This window comes from Hirundo rustica, chromosome 4, assembly GCF_015227805.2.
Source record: "Hirundo rustica isolate bHirRus1 chromosome 4, bHirRus1.pri.v3, whole genome shotgun sequence".
Lineage (NCBI taxonomy): Eukaryota > Metazoa > Chordata > Aves > Passeriformes > Hirundinidae > Hirundo > Hirundo rustica.
This window is the reverse complement of record NC_053453.1, coordinates 75,151,872-75,172,756: the sequence shown is the minus strand read 5'-3', so window position 1 is coordinate 75,172,756 and position 20,885 is coordinate 75,151,872. Positions and strand designations below refer to the sequence as shown.

Genomic DNA, 20,885 nt, shown 5'->3' with positions numbered 1-20,885 from the left:
AATATAAGGGTGTGCTAATACACATTCCGCTTTGTTACTGACATTGCAAGGTTGTTGGGTTGGTTTTTTTTCCCGTGTAACTTTTAAAATGCTCAAAATATGCCAATAAGCAATGAGCCAGTCATGAAGATTATTATTTTTATGTTAAACCTCTGTTTCTTATAAAACATTGCAGTTTTACAGATTCCACCATTTCAACCACCGGAGAAGAATTTACATGTACCTTTCATACTTCAAATATTTGAGGACTCCAGAAAAGCACAAGGAAGAGAAATTATGCTTAATAATTAGGAGCTGTTGCTTTTTTAAACCAGCGTGTCCAGTTTTTATTTTATTTTTTTTAATCCAACAGGCAATATATTTGCTGGCATCCCAGAATGCAGTTTTTTTGGAATATAAACAGTGGCCTAGATTTACTTTATTATATAAAATCCAAAGCCAGCGGTATTGTAATTCAAAGGAACGGAAATAGTTTTCCATGCATGGAAAAAATGTGAGTGCAGTGGCCTGATCCAACTCCCATTAAACTTCAGTGGGAGCTGGACTGAGCCCAAGATGGGATCAAATGTGTGAGCTATTCACTCCTGGGATTCTCTGTTTCTAGCCCAGTAATAAAACTTGCTCTACCCTGCATACATCTGAAAAAGACCTCTCCTCCCACCGCCCTCACCTCGTGTTCTTGTCTGTCCTCATTGCATCCGTGCTTGAAGGTGTCAGCTCTTGGTGTATGGCACCCTCAGGCCTTGTTAACGTGTCTAATAGTTCCAAATTACTTCATCTGGCCTTGCTGATAAAAGACCACACGTTACACGGAGCCGCAGCTCTCCGTGCGGTTTGGCACCACAATTCAATTTTGTGGGCGTAAACAACTCTGTTGGCATTGTTGGGGCTGCTATTCATCTGGGTCTCCCTGGATATGTCCTTCTTTTTCCACCTCAAATGTTGTCTGGATGGAAAAAAAGATGTTTTCTGGCCTTTTGTCCCGGCATTCCGGACCTCTGGCAGCCTGGTTGGAGCCAGCAGTTCCCACTGGACTGGGACCATGCAGCGATAGCAGAGAAATGACCATTAGATTTCTTTCCTCCTCGCCTTTTTTTTTTTTTTTTTTTTTTTAACAAGACCCAGGTTTCGGTATTTTAGATTTTCTGGGAATTTTCTGTCCAAAAATTTGATCCCACTAAACTCTAGCTTCATTTTTATTTCAATGGCACTCGCACATAAGGGAATCTCCATAGGGTGGTAGCAAGTATAAAATAAGAACACAGCCAGATGGGCCTGATGCAAATCCAGAGGAAGTCAGACAGAAAGCTGCAGCAGAACTGCTGCTTTCCCATGGAAGTTAAAAAGCAGTGGGTTTTGAGTTGTGCCTTGTTTGGTGCACAAAGCGATAGAAAAGGGCTGTGGGGCTGGGAGCTGAGCTTAATTCTGAGCTCTGCTGATAGTCTGCTTTGTAATTTTCACATAGTTACTTAATTTCTTTGCATTTCAGCCTCCAGCCTCCTCCTGTACAAAACAAGGAGCAGGATACCTCCTTTTCCTGTAAAGACCTTGGAGAACCGTGGCTGAAAAGCAGTTTAATTGAAGGCCTAGGTGCCGTGCTCATGAACTCTGGCAGGCAGACAGGTGTATCCACTCTGTGTGGGGACTCTCAGCTCGGCACTGAGAGGCTCAGCAGGGTCAGGGCTGCTTTCTGGGGGCTCGGCAGGAGCCTGCGAGGGTCTGTAGCGGCAAAGCATTACTCTGGCACAATGCTGGAGGAAGCACTCGGCTACAAAAGAGAGGTCAACTCGGGGCTTGTTTATTTATGGCAGCTGAAGATCTTGTAGCTAAAGTAAGGCTTAGGGAGGTCAGCCTGGCCCCTGCCTGCTCAAATTCTGTTTGCAGTTTCCTAGGGATAGGACAGTCACACAGTACACTGTGATATACTGTGGGCTGCTGACCTGCTGCCACATTCCAGCCCTGAAATCCCTGCACTTCAAGGCCGAGAGGAATGGCCACCCTTAAGTCACGTAAAACTAAAATATTTTGGGCTTAAAGGCCCTATGCAAATAGACTGCCGCTGCAAGTCGGTGAACACGGGCTCCTAAAGGGAGCAGAACAGGATGCAAATCTGTCATCATTTTCCAGCTGGCAACTACTGCCTAAGTTACAGTGGGAATGAATGAGGCCCCAGTATGCTCTGCTGCAAGGTAAGCTAAGCAATAGCTGATCCCAGAACAGAAACCTTCAGTTGATATTAATCATGCCCAAAAGAAGGTGGCAGGGTTGTGAGAAAATTTAAATGGACCTTTTACCACTTGCTGAACTTCAGGTCACTGCAATCGGTTGGAGGCTCCCGTTCTTTGTCCCCAAAAATCTCTGCCTGCTCACAGGTCAGTGTAGCAGAGCAGCTGCTGCCTTTTGGAAATTCAGGGAACAGCCACGCTGAGTCCAGACATGCAGCACTGGTGTAACTCACACTTTCTGTATGGACCAGAGTTTGTTGGAAATTCAGGGAACAGCCACACTGAGTCCACACATGCAGCACTGGTGTAACTTACACTTTCTGTATGGACCAGAGTTTGTTGGAAATCCAGGAAACAGCCACACTGAGTCCAGACATGCAGCACTGGTATAACTTACACTTTCTGTATGGACCAGAGTTTGTTGGAAATTCAGGAAACAGCCATGCTGAATCCAGACATGCAGCACTGGTATAACTCACACTTTCTGTATGGACCAGAGTTTGTTGGAAATCCAGGAAACAGCCACACTGAGTCCAGACATGCAGCACTGGTGTAACTTACACTTTCTGTATGGACCAGAGTTTGTTCCCTGTGGACCCCGACGAAGCACAAATGGAGCAGATCTTGTTCAGGCATATGAAATCAAACATGCAAGAGTCTCTGCTCACTTGACCCCATCCAGGGAGAAGCCTTGTAGGTTTAAATTACACTGTGGGAGCAGTTCCTCATCACCTGTGGCTACAGAAATATAGACAGTATTTTCATCTGCTGACACAGCCACAGAACATCCCAAGGAGACCTTGGGAAATACCTTCCAGCGACTACAGGGCATTTCTCAAGTGTCTGTCACAAGGCTTTTCCAGAATCAGCTGCTTATATGGTCATTAACTTTCATTTAGCTTTTGTTTAACTACATTTCAGGTTAAATAGTTTCTAGCAGATACTCTGTGAAGTCAAGTTCACTGAAGGGCAGCTGTGAAGGAACTGTCACAGGCACAGCAGATGTGAACATAATATCAGATCTCCTTCTTCTCACAGGCAGACTCTGGCTGTGTCTGATCCCTGGGGCACAGAGGTGCAGCCCACCTCCTTGGTGCAGATGGGATGTATCCTTGGTGTATCCTGGCCATATTCTGACTCCCTGGCACCAACACCCTGTGTGCAAAGCCTTGTGGATGCAGAGACTGTGGAGTGGGCAGCCTGTCCCAGCTCCAGGCTTTGGGACTGGGCCACCTCCTGAGCATGCCAGCTCTGAAATCTAAATATAACCAGCTCAAAGATAAGCAAAGGTTAAATTTCTGTCCCCAGCAGAACACCTACCAGAAAGGACAAAACGAATCACGATCAGCAGTTGTAAATGCCCAAATAACAGTAATAACCCCCCCAGTATGATACAATGATCACAGTACGCTCGTGTGTTCCATCCATCAGTCTCCTGCAGCATCTAATGTTGCTATACTCTCTTGTTTCTTAGCTCTGTTTAAATGACAGTTGAAATCTATTTTTTTTTTTTTAGATTCAAAAAGCTGTGGCCTACATGATAGCATTTCCTCGAAGACAGAAAGAGAGAAAAGGAGAGCCAACGGGGTCAGGAGTTCTCCCTGCGAGCAGTGATAAAACGCAGCAGCCATAGAAAGAGCCACTAAATGCTGCTGCCCTGTGACACCTGTGACACGTGCCCCGAGTGTCACAGCTAGCTCTCCGTGTGACCACCCAATGCAGGCTGGCCCTGCTTCGGGTACCGCAACAGCTCCAGCTGTTTGGGATGTGGTGGCTGCAGCAGGAACCAGCCTTCAGCAGCGTGACTGAGCGTGCTGAGGGTTGGGCCCGTGGTGATCTGGGAGGAGAGGAAGACTCTGATAAAGAAATACAAGGAGAGTGAGCAGATGGTGCTTTGCTGGAGGTGGCAGTGCCTTCCCCAGGCCCTTTTCCCATCGGTGCTGTGCCATGGTGGCAGCTGTCCCGGGCACTTCAGGAGGGAGCTGCTCAGGTGTGCTTGCCAACAGAGATGAAGCAGTTTAAAGGCTTGTAGCACACATCCTGAAAGGAAAAAAAAAAAAAAAGGTCCAGGCTCTTCCTTACCCCGAGGCAGTTTTATTCTGAATCATCATTTGTCTTGTGGCTCTTCCTAGAGTGCCCAGTTGCTGTGTCAGCCCTTCACAAGGCTCCCCAAACATCGATTATGCGGGATGGGCAGGATGGGGCGTTACCATGCAAGGACAACACTGCCTTTCAGGGGACAAAAATTAAAAGATGTGGGGTAGACCCAGTGTTGGGGCTAATTGCAACCCTGTCTTGTCCACAGCCTCAAGGAATTGCACAAGTATTTAGCATCTGCTTGGCCTGAGCAAACATCTAGACCAGTTTATTTAGAGTGGCTGCTCTCTGCAATTCACGGTGATGATTCTGGCCAGTCTCAGTTTCATTTGCCACAGACAGATGATTTGCTTTCTCTTGCTCGGGAACAACCAGTTATGAGTTAACCAGTAATGACCTGCCAACTTCCACAAATCACAGGGCTGTGTATATAGGACAAACACATTCTGAAGGAATTAAGGCAAGGAACACTTTATTACTGCTACATTTTCTAGGAATCATCTGCAAATGCCCAGGCAGTACATGATGTTTTGGAAAATGTGTTTTGCTGTATTGCAGGGCACAGCTTTGCTTTTTCATTTCCAGGCTCTTGAACCAGAATAAACGACCCAAATTCCTTTTATTTAATATTTATTGAATCAGTATTCCTATCTCATTTTCCCTCTTATTTGGCTGCGTACACATTAAGTTATGGAGGCAGGAAATGACAGATGAAAATGACACGCGGTTTTTACACATATTTTTCGTCAGTGAGGCTCAAAATATTTTTAAATCATTAGCGCCATTTTACAGAAGAAATCCTGAAAGGCAGGGCAGGAAATACTTCATCCGACAGGCACGGGGTGGAGCTGGAGCAGCCGCTGCAGCTGCTGCTCCCCGTGCTGCTGCCAAAGCACATTTGGATTGATGAGAGAAACCCTCAGTACGTGTGAGAGTGCAACTGTGATGTTCAGCAGCTACCTTGCTCCCTGCACAAGAACAAAAACTTTAATGGATGTGTGAGATGGGGCATATATTAAAGGAGACAATAGGGAATTGGAGTTTTATAAACGGAGTTTTAAGGAATGGGCAGGATGTATTTATTGTTGGTGGGTATCAGGGATCAGAGCAACTCAAATATTAATTTATAGGGATAATTTTGATTCCATTAAGTATCTCGTTCACACTTAGTGGTTTGAGCTAAAATTTCTGGGTGTGGGGACCAGTGTATTGACTGGAGTGTGGCTGAGCACACTAAAGTACATAGAGCCACACAAAATCCAGACAGGCTCTCCAAATCATCCAGTTATTCTCCCTGGCAATTGCTGAGATTGTTCTCTAACAGAGTAGCGTTCCCTTCGTGTTTTGACTGCTCTCACTGTAAAACATGCAGGTGTAGGGTTTCCACCGTTTTCCCCAAGGACACTATTTTGGGAGGTGAAATCTCCACGTCACTTAGGTTTTCCTGCTGCTCAGCCAACACTTCCCATTCCTTAACAGGGCAAGTTGTTGTTCTCTTTGGTGCTCCCCCTCCATGCCTCTACGCCAGACACGGGCGTTTGGGCCCTGTCACCCGAGCCAGCCTCCCCAGGTGCCTCCTGCCATGTCAGGCCTGGGAACAGTCTGGTTTTCATCATCCTTCTGGTCTTGTACCAGCTGCGGCCCCCCTGCCCCGTGCCATGCCCAGAGCAGGCAGGCCAGCTGTCCAGCGGGGCCTCTTCCCCCTCCTCCAGCTGCCCTGGACACAGGGGATGTCCCGGGCACAGGATCCCACAGTCACACACCGGGTCAGGCTGGAAGGGACCACGGTGGGTCATCTGCTCCAGCAGGGCCATCCCAGAGCGTGTGACACAGGCTGTGTCCTGCTGGTTCTGGAACATCTCCCTAAAGGGAGATCCCACACCCTCTCTGGACAATCTGTTCCAGTGAACGGTCACTCGTACAGGGAAGAAATCCTTCCTCGTGCTCAGGTGGAATTTCCTGTGCATCAGTGTCTGCCCACTGCCTCTGGTCCCATTGCCTGGCATCACCGAGAGGAGCCCGGCTCTGTCCCAGATCCCCAGTCGGGTCCCCTTCCAATGCTCTCTTCTGGAGCAAAAATAATAGATCTCAATTGTCATTTAAACAGAGCTAAGAAACAAGACATTTTAGGAACAGCTTCAGGTCCTGCAGGAGAAGACTGATGGATGGCACGAGCCCGATAGGATCATTGTATTATAACAGGGGGTTTATTACTGCTATTTGGGCAATACAACTGCTGATCGTGACTCTTTTCGTCCTTTCTGGTACATGTTCTGTTGGGCACCTTCCCCGCAGTGGGTTGCGCTGTGCCTGCACGGCTCTGGGCTGTTCCCACAGTGGTCTCTCTGTCATGGAAGCGCTGGGTTTTCCCCTGACACCAGTTCTGAGGAGAGGGTGACACACTGCCGCCTGCTCGGGGCACGCAGGAAACGGTGAAAAGGGAAACCTCCTCCAGCCCGGAGGCCATCTCTGGGGGCTGGAAACTCCGTTCTTTGCCAATCCCTTCTGCTCTTTGGCCAGAGCAATCCTGTGTAGTGATACAGGCTGGGCACAGAGTGTTGGAAAGCCAGCTGGAAAAGGGCATGGGAGTGTTGGTCAGCAGGCGGCTGGACGAGAGCAGCAGCGTGCCCAGGTAGGCAGTGGCACCTGGCCCGCATCAGGACCGGTGTGGCCAGCAGGAGCAGGGCAGGGATTGTCCCCGGTACTGGGCACTGGTGACGCTGTGTCTCCAGTGCTGTGTCCAGCGCTGGGCCCCTCAGTTCAGGAAGAGCTTTTTGGTGCTGGAGCAGAGTCCAGGCGAGGGCAATGAAACTGGCAAAGGGTCTGGAAGACGTTTTACAGTGGGTAGCTGAGGGAGCTGGGGTGTTTGGCCTGGAGCAGAGGAGGCCTCAGAGGACACCCCACGGCTCTTTCCAACCCCCTGACAGGAGGGTGCGGCGGGGGGTCGGGCTCTGCTCCCAGGGAACACCGACAGGACGAGAGCACGTAGTCCTAAGGTGCAACGGCCGAAGGCTCCGCTTGGACATTAGGAAGAACTTCTTCACAGAATAAGCAAAGGGCCGCCCAGGGGGTCACGGTCCCCGGAGGCGTTTAAGGAAAGCGTGTACACGGGGCCTAGCTAACACGGTGGAGTCTGTCGGCAGGCTGGACGCGCTGTCTCACAGCTCCTCCCGCAGCGCCGGCACGGCTCTGTGCCGGGAGCGAGGGCAGGGCCCCGCTCCGGGCCCCGCTCCGCTCCCGCCGCGGCTGCGCGCTTTCCGCCCGCCCGTGCCCCGGCCCGGCCCCGCCGCGTCCTTCCGGCGCCGGGCGCGCAGCCGCGGCGGAGCGTCCCGCATTGGCGGCCGCGGCCTCGTGCGATGGTGACGCCGTAGGGCCGGGGGAGGCGGCGGCCGGGCCGGGCGGGCGGCGGCAGCGGCGGCCGCGGGACGGGGGCGGCGGCGGCGGCAGCGGCGGCAGCAGCAGCTCCGCCGGCCGTTGCCAGGTGAGCGAGCGCCGGGGAGCCGCGGCCCCGCTCCGCTCGGCGGGGGCTGCGCGGCCCGGCCGCCGGTCATGGGGCCGGGGGTTCCCCGCTGGGCGTGCGGGGCCGGGCCGGGCTGGCGGCGCTGGCGGCGGGGCGGGGGAGCCGGGCTGGGCCGGGCCGGGCCGGGGGGGCGGAGGGCGCTGCCCGCTCCGGGCCGGGTTAGGCCCTGGGGGCGGCCGGGGCGGCGAGCGGAGCCTGCGGGCAGCGGGCTGGCTCCGGGGCACGGCGGAGCACGGCGGAATCGCCGGCTGCACGACGAGGCTTTAGGCCAGTGGAGCGCTCTAAGTGGGTCAAGAGCACCGTAAGTGGGTCTTGTTTATAGCCTTCCGTGCACTTGTTGCTTGTCAGGGCAGGGAAATCTGCTGCGGCGCCTGAAATCTTCTTACGGAGGCAATATAAATAATAATTCCTCCGCTTGCACAATATGGGAACATTTTCTTTTTTTTTTTTCCGGCAGAGTGTTTTAAAGTGCATATAGCTATAAACACTGCAGTACCAACACTAGATAATGTAATTTAAATATTTGATATTAGGGTAAACCACAGTTTGGATATTCTCAAGTGGCATCAAAAGAAACTTTTAAAAAAGTTTTGGTGGGGTTTTTTTCCTTCCCCTTTTTTTTCCCCTGAGAGAATCGGGTATTCATCCCTTATTTGCTTGGGATGAACAACAAAGACGTTGAAACATATGTTAATCGCCTGGAAAACAAAGAAGAGATGACAGCCGTTGTTCTTTGCTGGGGTTTTCAAGCAGTGTTAGTTTCTTTTTGTGTTTGTCTTAGCCTTACAAATCAGTTGATTTTGTCGCTTCAGTAGATGTGTGTAGATGTTCCTCATTTGTTTTGAGAAAACCATTAATATTATAACTTTATTTTTTTGGCATACGAGCTTTGTCACTTTGTGTGTGTAAACTGTCATGCGCTTGTCACACAGCGGAAAAGCTTTTCGATGTTACCCCTTGTTTAAAGAAACTTTGCGTTCTTCATGCAGTATAGAAGTTTTTCAGGCAGCTGAGTTGTCTTGTGTACCGCAACTGTGTTGTGTATTTTTAAAAATGGATCGAATTTTATGAAATGGGCCAGGCCCTCTGAGCAAACCCTTCTTGGCATAATCTGATTTCAAGAGTTGATGTCTTAGAGTGTAACTTAAACTCTTGTTTTCACTCCCTTGCTGTAGTCAGTGTCAGGGAGTATCCGATTTCTGGCTCCATCCTGGCTCTGGTCCTCACAGGTCTGTTCTGGAGGTCGGTGAAGAGCTGCGTGCTACACAGCACTCTCAGAATTGTTGCAAAAATCCGCAGATTTCAGAGCCCTTTCTGTACTACTTCAGTGTGGAGGTGCTTTTTTGCTGCAGAACCTTATTTGAGACCACTTCAGATTTGTGGTAGCTGCTGTAACAGAGGAAAATATGTTTGTGATCAACAAAAGTAAGTGTTGTGCCATGGAGTTATGGGTGCAGCACAGTCATGAAATGTGGTCAGTTTTCGTTGTTATCTTTGGCTATGACCTAGCCTTGTTTATAGGAAAAAGGAAGTTTGTGTCTTGAGTTAGTTTTTTTTCTTTTCCTGTAGGGTTGCCAGCCAGTTCCATTTAAGAAGATTTCATGCTGTGGTTCTTGCATTATAGGGATAACTTATTAATAACGTGTGAACTTCATCTGTTCTGTGACACTTAAGCATCTATGAAGACTGTAAGTGTGTGCTAGTATGCAACTTGAAAGAAGGTCATTGTTGTGCTGGAAGTGTAAGATGAGTTGACAAAAGACAGAAATGATTCCTGTGTCTGAGCTGACAGCTAAATATGGTTGTGAATAAGGTTGTTGGCAGCTTTGCTGTGAAAGCCATGGAGGATAGTTGCTAATGTGGAAAACTGAATCAGAGTAAGTGATGGAGGAGCTAAAATCTGCATCCCAGCCCAGGTTTTCAAAATGATGCTTTCTGAGTGTAAATCAGATAGGAAAACATAATGTGGTGTGAAGGACAAGAGTGTATTTTTGTATATACTTCTTCAGGCAAAACCTTTCGTGGTGAAAACTTCTCCAACAGTTTATTATATACTGTATGTATGTTCTCAAATATAGATTTAAAATACCACGGGTATAGGAGCTTAGATTTTCTTAAGGAGACAAGAGAGCCAGATCCGTGGGGCTTTCCATCACTCCTTAGCCCAGTCTTTGCCCTGGTGGAGTTGGGTTGGTGCTGTTGAGCTGGTGACATTGCTGGGAGTTTGGCAAGTGGCTAGTGAGCGCTGGTTTTGGCAGTGTGGGTGAGATTCAGACTGGAAGCCCGACTCCTGGACACAGGATTAGAAGGCTGGGCTTTGGAAAGCCTGTGCTTGCTCTAGGCAAGCGTTTCTGTAGGTCTGTGATGAAGGGAAATTAATGGGAATTGGCGGGGCATGTAATGCCAGTGATTTTAATGCTTGGATCTCCGCTGTTATCTCATGTCTTCAGTTGCATGTTCAAGGAGCTGTGGCAAGCATTCATGTATGAAAGATACTCAATATCAGGTGCTGAATTTTTTGCCAGTTTTACAGGTTTTGGATTGCATGACCGTATTGTCCGAGACACTGTGCAAAGCAACAAGGCTGGCTTTTGTTAGTGGGCACGCTGTTTGTGCATGAGGAAAATCTTGATAAGGGAACTTTGGGAGGTGGTTGGATTATTATGCCATCAGCAATTCAAATCCTTGAACAGAAGTAGTTCTGGAATGGAAATAGCAGTTTTGAGTATTTATGATTTGAAAGTGTCTGTCTGAGTCATTCGGTGAATTTTCTGACAGACGGTGTTGGTAGATTTGAAAAGACGTTACACAAGATAATGAGGGTGATTATGAAAAAGTCTTTGGGACAGTGTTTAAGGGAGGACTATTATTTTAAACGATTGTTTTCTGATAGAACTTGTTTTAAATGCCTTGTTTTTGTACAAGATGTATTTCAGCTGGTTGTGCTTAACATGCTGACTGCCTCTGCTTTTTAAAGCACTCTGTTTGTCAAGACAAATTTAACAAAGAGCTGGTTTTCAAAAATTAAGAATATGGAAACAAATAAGATGCTAGTGCTGATTCTTCAGGAAACTGATTTCTGAAAACATTTTTAACTTTCATCTGTTTATTTGAATATGCTCCTACTACTGGAACATTTGAGTTTTGAAACAGGATGCTGCAGATCAGTGTGTAAGCTAATAATAAGCAGGAGGTGAGTTGTTTTCACATTGTTCCTGTTACAGAGCTTTGAAGAGAACAGCCTCCTGCCTTCTGTGTTGTGGAGTGAGAGATGCAGAATTTTACCATCGTGTAGCTGTAAAACTGAGCTTGCCCGGTGATTACATATATTTTCTGGAAAGTTTGTCTCTGTGGTTTGACATAAAAATATAACCTTTGTCCGGTTTGAGGATGAACCTCGAGGTTCCCTTTGAGGACAGGGTGGCAGACTCTGTTGCCAGAGGTTGCTCACCACGTTGGGATGTGGCAGCTGGTGTGGTGATAAGCAGGCAGCCTCTCTCAGGAGAGGAGGTGCCACACAGCTTATGCTGTTGCCACTTGATTTGAGAAATAGCAAAGGACCTGAAGCAAGTTGGCAAAATTAAGGTGCTTAGAAATACGAATAGCAAATATTATATGTCTAGATAGCATTTTGCTTTCTGATTTAACATGATCACTCATGTGTTCTGGAGTTGCAGGTCTCTGCTGCTCCGTTGGTGGAGAGATTCTTTTTCTGACCACACAGGATTCTTTGGACTTCCTGTGAACTGCATGTGTATCAGTGATTTTGGGACATCTCAGGGCTGTTCTCTCGTTAAATTGACTGCATAAAGGGGCTTTCAAACATATAGGTGGATGTACATTTCACAGGACACATAATTGTTAGTGTAGAAAAATTTGCCGCATGGTTCAGATGGATTTCAATAGCTGTGAAAATGCAATGGAGTCTGCTGGGATGTGCCAGCTGCTGTAGCTCTCTGTGAACAGGACTAATTAAGCCCTTGTGAGAACAGAAAATAGTCAGGCACTATTTACAGGAGGGAAGTGTTGGAACAGGCAGAGCTGTAATCATTGGCTCTGAGGTACCTTTAGACAGCAGTAGGCAAGAGAGCAGACAATTTACTTGCAGAATGGGCTGGAAGTCATCTCTGAATACTGAAGAGTGGGTATTTCAGTGTTCTGCCAGCACATCTAAGTGCATTGCAAACCTGCCAAGGGAAAGGCCACTTCCATTTTTTGCCCTGTTTTATTCTCTTCTTTCTGCTAGTCTTTAATCTCAAAATGCTAAGCATTTGTGTTTCTCACCTAATGGTGAAAATGAAGGGTACACCAGATATAGCTGCCATAGCGTTACAATGCTGCCTGGATTTGAATAGATCCTGTGAGAGCCCAGCTGTCTGCCAAAGTGGTTTGTTGTTGTGGCATGGTTGTTTTTCTGAGGGTATCTCTGATCATCTGCATGTATTCAACGATAAGGCTGCTTTATCACAAGTACACCAAAGCCATTTCTCCTATCTGTTCATCTAGTTTTCCTCCTTCTCTTCTTAACCAAATTAAATGCTCTTTTCCCCCAGCATGTTGGTTCCATCTACTTAGAGGATTACAGAGGCTGCCATTCTTTGTTTGAAGCCAAGGTCAATTGTACTGCTCTGTTTAGGTCTGGACGATGACAGTTTAGGTGCTGTGGAATTTTTTAGGAGATCACTGGATGTGTTAGGCAGTTCTACAACTTCTAGATAAGGGTCATTTTGCTGGCAGGAGCCTTTAGTGAGTTTTTCTCTGTTTTAATGACAGCATTTTGGCGAGGTTCCTGTTTTAGCTCCTTACTGATGGATGTTTTTTTACTTGTCACGTTTGATTTTTCTCAAAACGTTGTCATAAGTGTATGTTGGTAAATTGGATGTTTGTGGATATTTGAATAATGGGCTATTCCTGGAGGGAACGAGCCATGGGCCTTTCTGCTATATGAAATACTTCATGTAATTCTGCAGACCTCATCAAAGGCACTTGTGCTCCTTTGATTTCTTGTTCAAACTATTTGGTAGGTGATACTAGATTTTGGGAAGTGTAACCATGCTAAGGACTTCAAGATCACATATCTGTACATTGTTTCTGTCTTTTGTAAAATGCAGAACTTGTGATGGAACTGGAATGGAAATAGTTGAATGGAAGCAGTGAAAGCTGTCTTTTGAGAGCAAATACCAACTCTGGCTACTTAGATTAAATCTGAATGGTAAAATTCCTTTAGCTGGTGGTAAAATTCAGTAAGCTAATCTTTAACTCTTGCTTGTCCTAGAAATGTACTGTGTCCCCTGGACAGCAACGAGAGCTGTTTGAAAAAGCCATGTGGTGCAGAGATAAGTAGAGCTGAGACTGGCTGTATCTCAGTCCTGAGAGTCCTGGCAGGCTTTTAGCTGCAGGGATAGGGATTTCAGCACTTGGAACAAGGAACAAGGAAGTGGCTGGCCAGTAGGACCTGGGATGAGGAGTCACATGCATTTCAGCATCTCTCAGCTGACACCTTAGGTATGGTTTTGTCATGAAGAACTCTGCTCTGCATTGCCTGGCAGGCTGCTCCTGAGACTGAGCAGTTGCCATTCCCTGGTGTAAACGGAAGGATTCGCTTTTCCTGTTTTCTTTCCTAATGCTTTATGTGTCGGTCTCCGTGGCTTCTGGAATTTTTGGGCATGTATTACTTAGGCAGATACTGAAGCTGTGAAGGTAAGTTAGTGGTGGTGGAATCTGGTCCTTTCAGACGTTATGAGATGATACAGCCGACTTGCTAGTGAAGAACAGTGTGCTTTGCAAATTGTGTTAGTTTGAGAATTATTTGTGTGTCTGTGTATTCTCTAGAATGGCTTATGGCATTGCAAGGTTGGCCACAGCAATGTTCTCCTGTGCTCAGTGTTAACCTTTCATGCAAATAGTTTTTTTGTTGTAATGGAACGTGATTGTAGAAATAAAAGTAAGAGCCTATTCATAATTTTATTAAAGTAGTGAGGTGACAAAGTGCCAGCTATTGGCTTTCTGCCTGCTGTACCTTTAGTGGGGAACAAAATGGATTATTTTCTGAGGTGAGTGTTCTGAGAGTTGAGAAAAGCATAGCAAAGTCAACAAAAGCTTTACTTAGTGGTTTTCTGACCTTTTTATATTCCAAGCTAGAAGGAGGATGCTGAAAAAGGCTCCTGTCATGGTTATCTTAATGTCCATGGTTAAGTGCAACTGCTCTTTGACTTCCTGCTCTGTGACATTTTAATAATTGGCAACCATGTGAAATCTGCAGCATTACAGAAATAGTTCAATAATAGATGTTTTATAAAAATCCTTTCCTTTTTACGAGCTTCACTAATGCGGGGAAGGAAGTTGCTAGGTAGCTTAGACTTGATTTGTAAGGTGTTTCTCAAGGGGCAATTTTTGAATACATTTTTGGTACAGAACAGGAAATTTAAATATAAATATGATATTATTTAAATATAAATATATACCAATTATTTGTTCCCTTTTTAGATCATCCCCCAGAAACACAGAGTATAATTTGCTAAAGCCTCCTTTTTCTCTGCTAGGATTTTTCACAGGTGTTTGTTCTGGCATTCTTTTATCAACCAGGACTGTAAAGAAAGAAGGTCAGTAATAAAATGTTAAAATTTTCTGGGTTCCAAAAATATCTTTGATTCAGTAGGAAATGACTTGTTGCTAAAGTATCTGAGGAGGCATCTATTTGTTTTAGTTACTTTGTCTGTAAAACTCTTCTAATCTGGCCTTGAACCTGTGCTCTAGAGTTTAAGGGTAGGATGTATTCTGCCTTGGAGGCAAACTCAGTTTTAAGTTAAGCTTGTCCTTGACGGACAGGAAGAGAAGCTGACCAAGTTTTGGGGCCCCAGCATAAATGTTTGTGTCCCGAACACCCAAGCAGCGCGTGATGCTGTTGAAAATGCCAGTTGTGTCAACTGATTTGGAAGGACTCCAGGGTGCTGGTCAGTGTGGGCAAAGGGAGGGGATGGACAAGACTGTCGGAGAAGATGCTCCACAATCCCCAAACTCAGATAGGGTCAAGGCTGATGCAGCAGTGCGGCTCTGCAGCACTGTGAGTAACCACGGCACGCGCTGGGTTGGGAGCAGCAGAGGCTTAAAATGCTGTTGGAAAGGTGGTACAAGATGTTCTCAAAGCACATTAGTTTCTCGTTCCTTCGTGTAAGCCCCTTCCAGCTGACTTTTTCTGGATCGGTTAACTGGATCAAACAGCCCCTTGTTACACATCACAGTAAAGTCATTGTGAGAAACAAAGCATGATCGCAGAACCCATGACTGTTTTCCTCTGAAAACTCATGTCTTGGCTCTGCTTCAATAGTTCCTTGTTATACAAGTGCCTGAGGGCTTATCTGCCTGCAAGGCTCACATGAGTGTTTTCTGTTAGCCGAGGCCATCCTCGAAAAGGCACAATTCCACATTCCTGTTCTTTTAGCAGTACGTGTGATGTGTCCAGTAGTTCTTGTACTACCACCCGGAATCACATTACATTTTGAGAGGCTATCACATGTGGACATTAAAACTTCCTTAAAGCCCGGTGCTTCCTTCTTGAAGATCCTGTTTTGAGGTAACACTTTCTCATTTCAAGCCGAAGGGACTCATGAATTGGACAGCAATGGAAGTAATGTCTTTGTAATAAATGAACAGTTCATAAGCGTGTTATTTGTTAACAACAGTCAGAGTCACAGGTGACAGTGGCGGTATTTGGGGTTGACCGAAGCATAGTCGCATAATTCCTATCGTAGAATGACGTTTAGTCATGCTTATGATGGAGCAATTCAGAATTACTGGCACTTCAAGTTAATTACTAGGCAAACATAAAAAGGAAAGGTGGGGAGTATACTCATTGCTGCTGCTGGCATCCCAGACTGCTTCTTCAGGGGACGTGACAGGTAATAGACCAGTACCAATGTATTGTGCTGCTTGTGGTGATCCAGTTGCTAAGCAAACATGCAGGATGTGTTTGTTAAAACTGCTTCTCTTCAGGGATTGCCCAACAGTCTTTATTCATCTTTGAACTTTGGATTTGCTTGTACTGAGATCTTGGATCGTCTGGTAAGTTGTCTAGAGAATTGATTATATTAGGAAGCGAGTGGTCTGCTAGTAAAAACCAGTTCTGCTCTCTGTTGGAAATGTTGAATAAGGAAGCCATGCAGCTGGGGAGGTTTTACGCTGTTGGATGTAAGGCTTTGTACAGAAATATTACCAGCACTCGCTGTACACAATGCAGTGTGTGTAATGTTGGAGCCAGATTTTCTGTCCTGTGTACGGCTTGCAGTATGGATGAAGTAGGTTGTATAAATTACAAGCTTTCCCTCCTCCACTGGAGTGCAATGAATGTCAGACTGAAGCTGTCATGCTGCTGCTTTACAACTCCAGCGACACAGGATCCTAAGATAAACTCAGCCTTCGTTTAGGGAAATTTTTAGGCTTTAACAACATGCCATGAAGTGAGGCAGAGAAAATGGAAATGGATTACAGGAAAAGTCTTCTGCGTTCCTTGCTGTTTTCATGCTGTAATATTTATGTCATAGAGGATCTCTCCCAAGCTCTGATTTCAAACTCTCCGTGTGCACCAAAAGCAACATTTTATACGGCTTGACAAAGGTCCCTTTTCACTAACTTCAAGTGACCTGAGGCAGATTAACATGCAGATTAATGTATTTGACAGTAATAAATCAGCTTTAACAAGTACTGAGGCAGAGATTTGTTTGGCAGAGAGTTTGGATAAGATATGGTATCTGGAGTTACGTTGAACATTTTGTAGAGAATGATATAGTGGAGATGGTTGAAAATTTCCTGCTTTCCTTGGTTTTGTGCTGATGCACCTTTATGAAATGTAGCTGCAAATGTGTAGAGTTTAAGTCAAAGTTATCTGGGTGAGTGAGCCTACAAAAATGGAAGGATGTTAATTCAGATGAATGCATGTGTTTTGTCATCCAGTGTGATGTAAATGCCGCTGTTTAGGACACATACTCTTTGGATTTTTTTTTCCTTCTTTATGTAAATTTATTATCTAGTTTTTAGTTTTCTTGGAGAAACAGCTTTCATGTTCACTGCACATCTTTCTCATAGGAATCTTGGACTGTAACCTTCCCAAGTTTGAATTCAAACATCAAGAAGCAGGGAGGAATTTGAGGTGAGAGAAATTGAGCTGTGCTCCCTCACAGGTAGCACAACTATTTGTGAGAGAGCTGTAAAAGATTAGAGTCAGGAATACTCGGTGTGTTGGAGAAAATTATTGCACTGTTTAGGGTAACTGTTGTGTGTTACTCCATGTGGAAGGTACAAGATGTGTTTGTTTCGGTGTTCTATGTTGTATTTTTCAGAAATGAGACTTACAAGAAATTTGAATGTTTCTGTAACAGGGTGACAGTGTGACAGGCGGGGCTTCCAAATTGGGGTTGATTGTTGAGGTGAGCTGCAGGAGAATATAAACCAGTCAGAGACAGGACTGGAAGATGACATTCTTTTCTCCTTCAGGGGGAAAACTGTAGCAATGAATTTTTGAAAGGTTTATTTTGTTTGTTTTTCAGTTTTGTGAGTTTGGGGTTTGAGGATTTTTTTGTATGTGGTGGGGGGTTTTTTTGTTAGTTTTTTGTTTTCCATTTTTCTTTTCCATTTTCCTACTGTTCTGACTTTTGTAAATGGAAATCAATGACTGCGTATTGCTGTGTGACAGTTTAAACACTATCCCTGAAAGAAGTCAGAAATCATAGCTAACAGATTTTATCTAATCTATATGTAGGATGTAGGGGCACACTGAGTGTTTTGATTAAGTCTCTGGGAAAAAGCAAGTTAATTTCATCGAAACTTGGAATTCCAGGAGAGCTATAACATAACCCAGTAAAGCTACCTCTGGCTCAGGATTCTGCCTTCATTGTGGAATTGCTGCTTAGGCTTCTACTCTCTGAGCAGCCTCTTGTGTGTAATCCAAGCAGGCTGTGTGACCCCCACCCGTGTGCCTCCAAGCCCTGCTGCAGAAGCATCTTTATGTTCTTGTGCTTCCCTTGCTCAGTTTTCCTGTCCCTGTGTGTGTCACCCGTGCTCAGAGTGACAGGACCTCCCTGGAGCAGAGAGACCGAGGGGCTTCGTGCTGCTTGTGTCTCTGCTGCCGAGGTGGTGGGGAGTGTGAGAGCTGTGGTCACTGATGTGTCCCTGGCTGCAGCACCTCTGACTGAGCCTTTGACTGTGCTCTGTCCCTGACCTTTCGAGTTCCACCCTTGGAGCCTGAAGCCTGGCCAAGCTGCAGGGCCTCCTACCAGTCCCAGCCAAGCTGGCCATGCAGGGGAGAAGGCAGAAACCTGGCAGCCGTAGGGTTTTTCTGTCCCCTTGTCCTCTTATGTAAGTTCTTGGCCAGAGCCTCTCTGGGTAGTGCCTGCTGGCTTCTTGGATGCCTTTGGGGAGCTGTTGGTATTCTTAGGGTGCTTAGCCTGGTGTCCCTAGGAAATTTTCTGTTTCAGCCCTCTTCCTTTCTTCTGCAGAGTTTTTGGTTTTCTCTCTTGTAATAATTTGACTTCCTCCATGTTTTGATTGTATGCATTAGGCCCTTTGCTGTCCTTCCTCAGAGAGAACTCTTTTAGGGAGATTTCAGTGGGGGTGTCCATCCCCTGAGGAAGAAAATAGCTTCTAAGCATGAATGCGCTAGCCACATAAGACAGGCATGTGCTGGTATTCAGAGGTTTCTGGAGTTAAGGGTGGCTTCATGTGCTTAATACCTGCTGGTGGATTTACCCTGTATATTTGTCCATTTTCCCTGTGAATCCTCATCCTGTAGCAAAAAGTTCCAGGGTTTGCCTGTTGCTGTGTCAAAAATGACTTTTTTGTGTTTGAGGTCGCCCAACCTGATCTGCTAACTCTGTGTGACCTTACCTTGGTTGATGGGCAGTGGTTGGTATCTTCACTTTTTCTTGTTGTTTGGAGTGGTGCAGTTGTCGTAGACACAAGTTTAGGAAACCTTGTGCTGTGTTGAAATCTTAACTGCAGTTCTGCGTGGTCAGCTCTGGTTTCACATAAAGCTTTTTTTCCCTATCACAAAGTAAATAATCTTCACTCAAATAATTTAGTAAATGTGTAAAATGTGATGTAAAACATATGAGCTATTGCACATTAAGTAGCACATATTAAAAATAGACGTGGATTTTGTATTTCATAAGTTCAAGGGTTGTTTCACTTGTTTACTTAGCTACAGCTGCCTGCTTATCTGCATACGTCAGGAATTGCCTGGTTATCTGGGCAGCTCGAAGGTCCTCCAAGGTTTTACTTCTGCTTTTTCTAATGTATTAAATTCACAGCACTGCTTATTGACTTTCCTTAGGACTTACAGCCTGTCAGTGTCTCCTTTTTTCCCAAAATCTTGTGTGCCGCCACAGTTCTGTCAATACTGGAGGAGCCTTTTGTGCTTTACATGGAGGTGTACCTGGGGATACAGGTGGGTAAGGCGGTGCCCTTGCTCTGCTTAGATCTGACCCCCTGTATGGAGTTCTCAGCCAGAGAACTCAGCTGAGCACATCTTTGGCATACAAATTAGTGGCTGGCTTCTATATGTAGCCCTCAGTCTGCCGAGAAGCTCAGCCTGTGTCTTCTGTCTGTCTTTGCACATCAGGTGAATCTAAAGAGCTGTGTAGCAGTAGCAGTAGCTTGTCTTCACATCAAAATTACGTTAGCTTATTTTTCTTACAGAGAGAGAACAAACTCATCCTAGAATGGGATCCTTTGTTTGCTATCTCCATCGACAGTAGGTGTTGTGTAAGCACAAGTTATGTTTTTTCTTCTTTCCAGAACAGTTTATCTGTGTAGTTCTACATGTATTAACACCCCTTAGAGATGCAGTTGGGCTAGGGCAAGAGTACCTTCAGTAAGTATTTGAAAACTAGGACAAATAACTATTCAGTAGTTTGCTGACCCAGTTCTCGCTTTCTGCTCGTGTTCCTCCTGTCTGGGCCCTTGTCCAGGAAATCAACAGAAATTCCTACCCTTCCTACTCTTGAGATCGTGAAGGCTTATCGACTCAGCCATGTTTCCTTCCTGTTCTTAAGGTTTCTTAAAGAAATGGAGTGTCTCCTCTGATACCTAGAGATCCTTTCTGCAAGCAGAAAGCACAGACAGTGTGTGCCAGGCTCCCTGTTTTGTGTTTAGGGGCTGCTGTAGGAACATGCACACGTGGATGAAAGGCCCTTAGGTACAGAACGACACTGGCAGGTCACCCCAGCACAGAGTTCCTTCTCTGGGCAGGGAATGTTTCCAGTTCAGGTGGCCCTTTTGGTTGCTTTTCCTGGGGCTGTTTCAGACCTCGTTATTCCGTTGTCATTTTCCTGTGACACTTTGAAGACAGCAATGGATGGAGTCTTGCATTCCTTCTCCTTTGTTGTTACATTCTTGTTTGTGGTCAGAGAGGAAGTACCCCTTGTGCATGTGTCTGTTTATCAAAGTAATATGCATGCAAGTAAGGGCAAGAATTTATTGCTGGTACAATGGAAATCTTAACAGTGTGACTCAGTTTTTCTTTAGGAACCTCTGACTAATGAGTCTAAGAAGAATGTTGCAGTTGCATACATGAACATGTTGCCAAACACAGCTAAAATTGTTACACACGGACTTCTTGGTTTCTGTCCCTTCTCCGTGATTTATTTTCACCCATTTCTGCTCTGGGTTCTTAGGTCCAGCAGCTTTGGACTGCTGGAGAGGGTGATGGAGGTTATCAGCCCTAGGAGTCATTTGTTGGGAGGAGAATGATGTTAATGTTGCCTCTCTCTAGGTTCCACTTGAGTTTCCTTGGTATCTTTGCTAATATGCCTTTATTTCTCATTTTTTCGTTGGTCTAAAGTTCCTGTTTATCTCTGTATTTATTATGTATGGTGCCCTGTAATTACAATTTCTCTGTTAACCCTAAAGCCAGGTTTGCCCAGCTGCAGGTCTGCATTTTTTAACGGTGCATTAATGAGTTCTTTAGCTGTGGGGTGTCCTGGAGGCAAGGCTGTGTCCTGTCTCGTGTCCCATGCCTGTACTCCTGCGCACTGCATCCTGCTTCTCCACTG

General features: G+C 45.8%; 1 protein-coding gene across 4 annotated transcripts in view; it reads left to right on the top strand.

The window, feature by feature from the left end:
* Positions 1-7,728: 7,728 nt before the first annotated feature.
* Positions 7,729-20,885, top strand: part of ADIPOR2 (adiponectin receptor 2) — a 44,331-nt gene continuing 31,174 nt past the window's right edge. The window contains exon 1 of one of the 4 annotated variants that reach the window (XM_040061031.2): positions 7,729-7,803. The gene's annotated coding sequence lies outside the window, so the exon portion shown is untranslated. Of the gene's footprint in view, positions 7,804-13,521; positions 13,543-14,369; positions 14,445-15,235; positions 15,416-20,885 lie in introns of those variants that run through there. The other 3 variants (XM_040061034.2, XM_040061030.2, XM_040061032.1) reach the window with 3 other exon arrangements.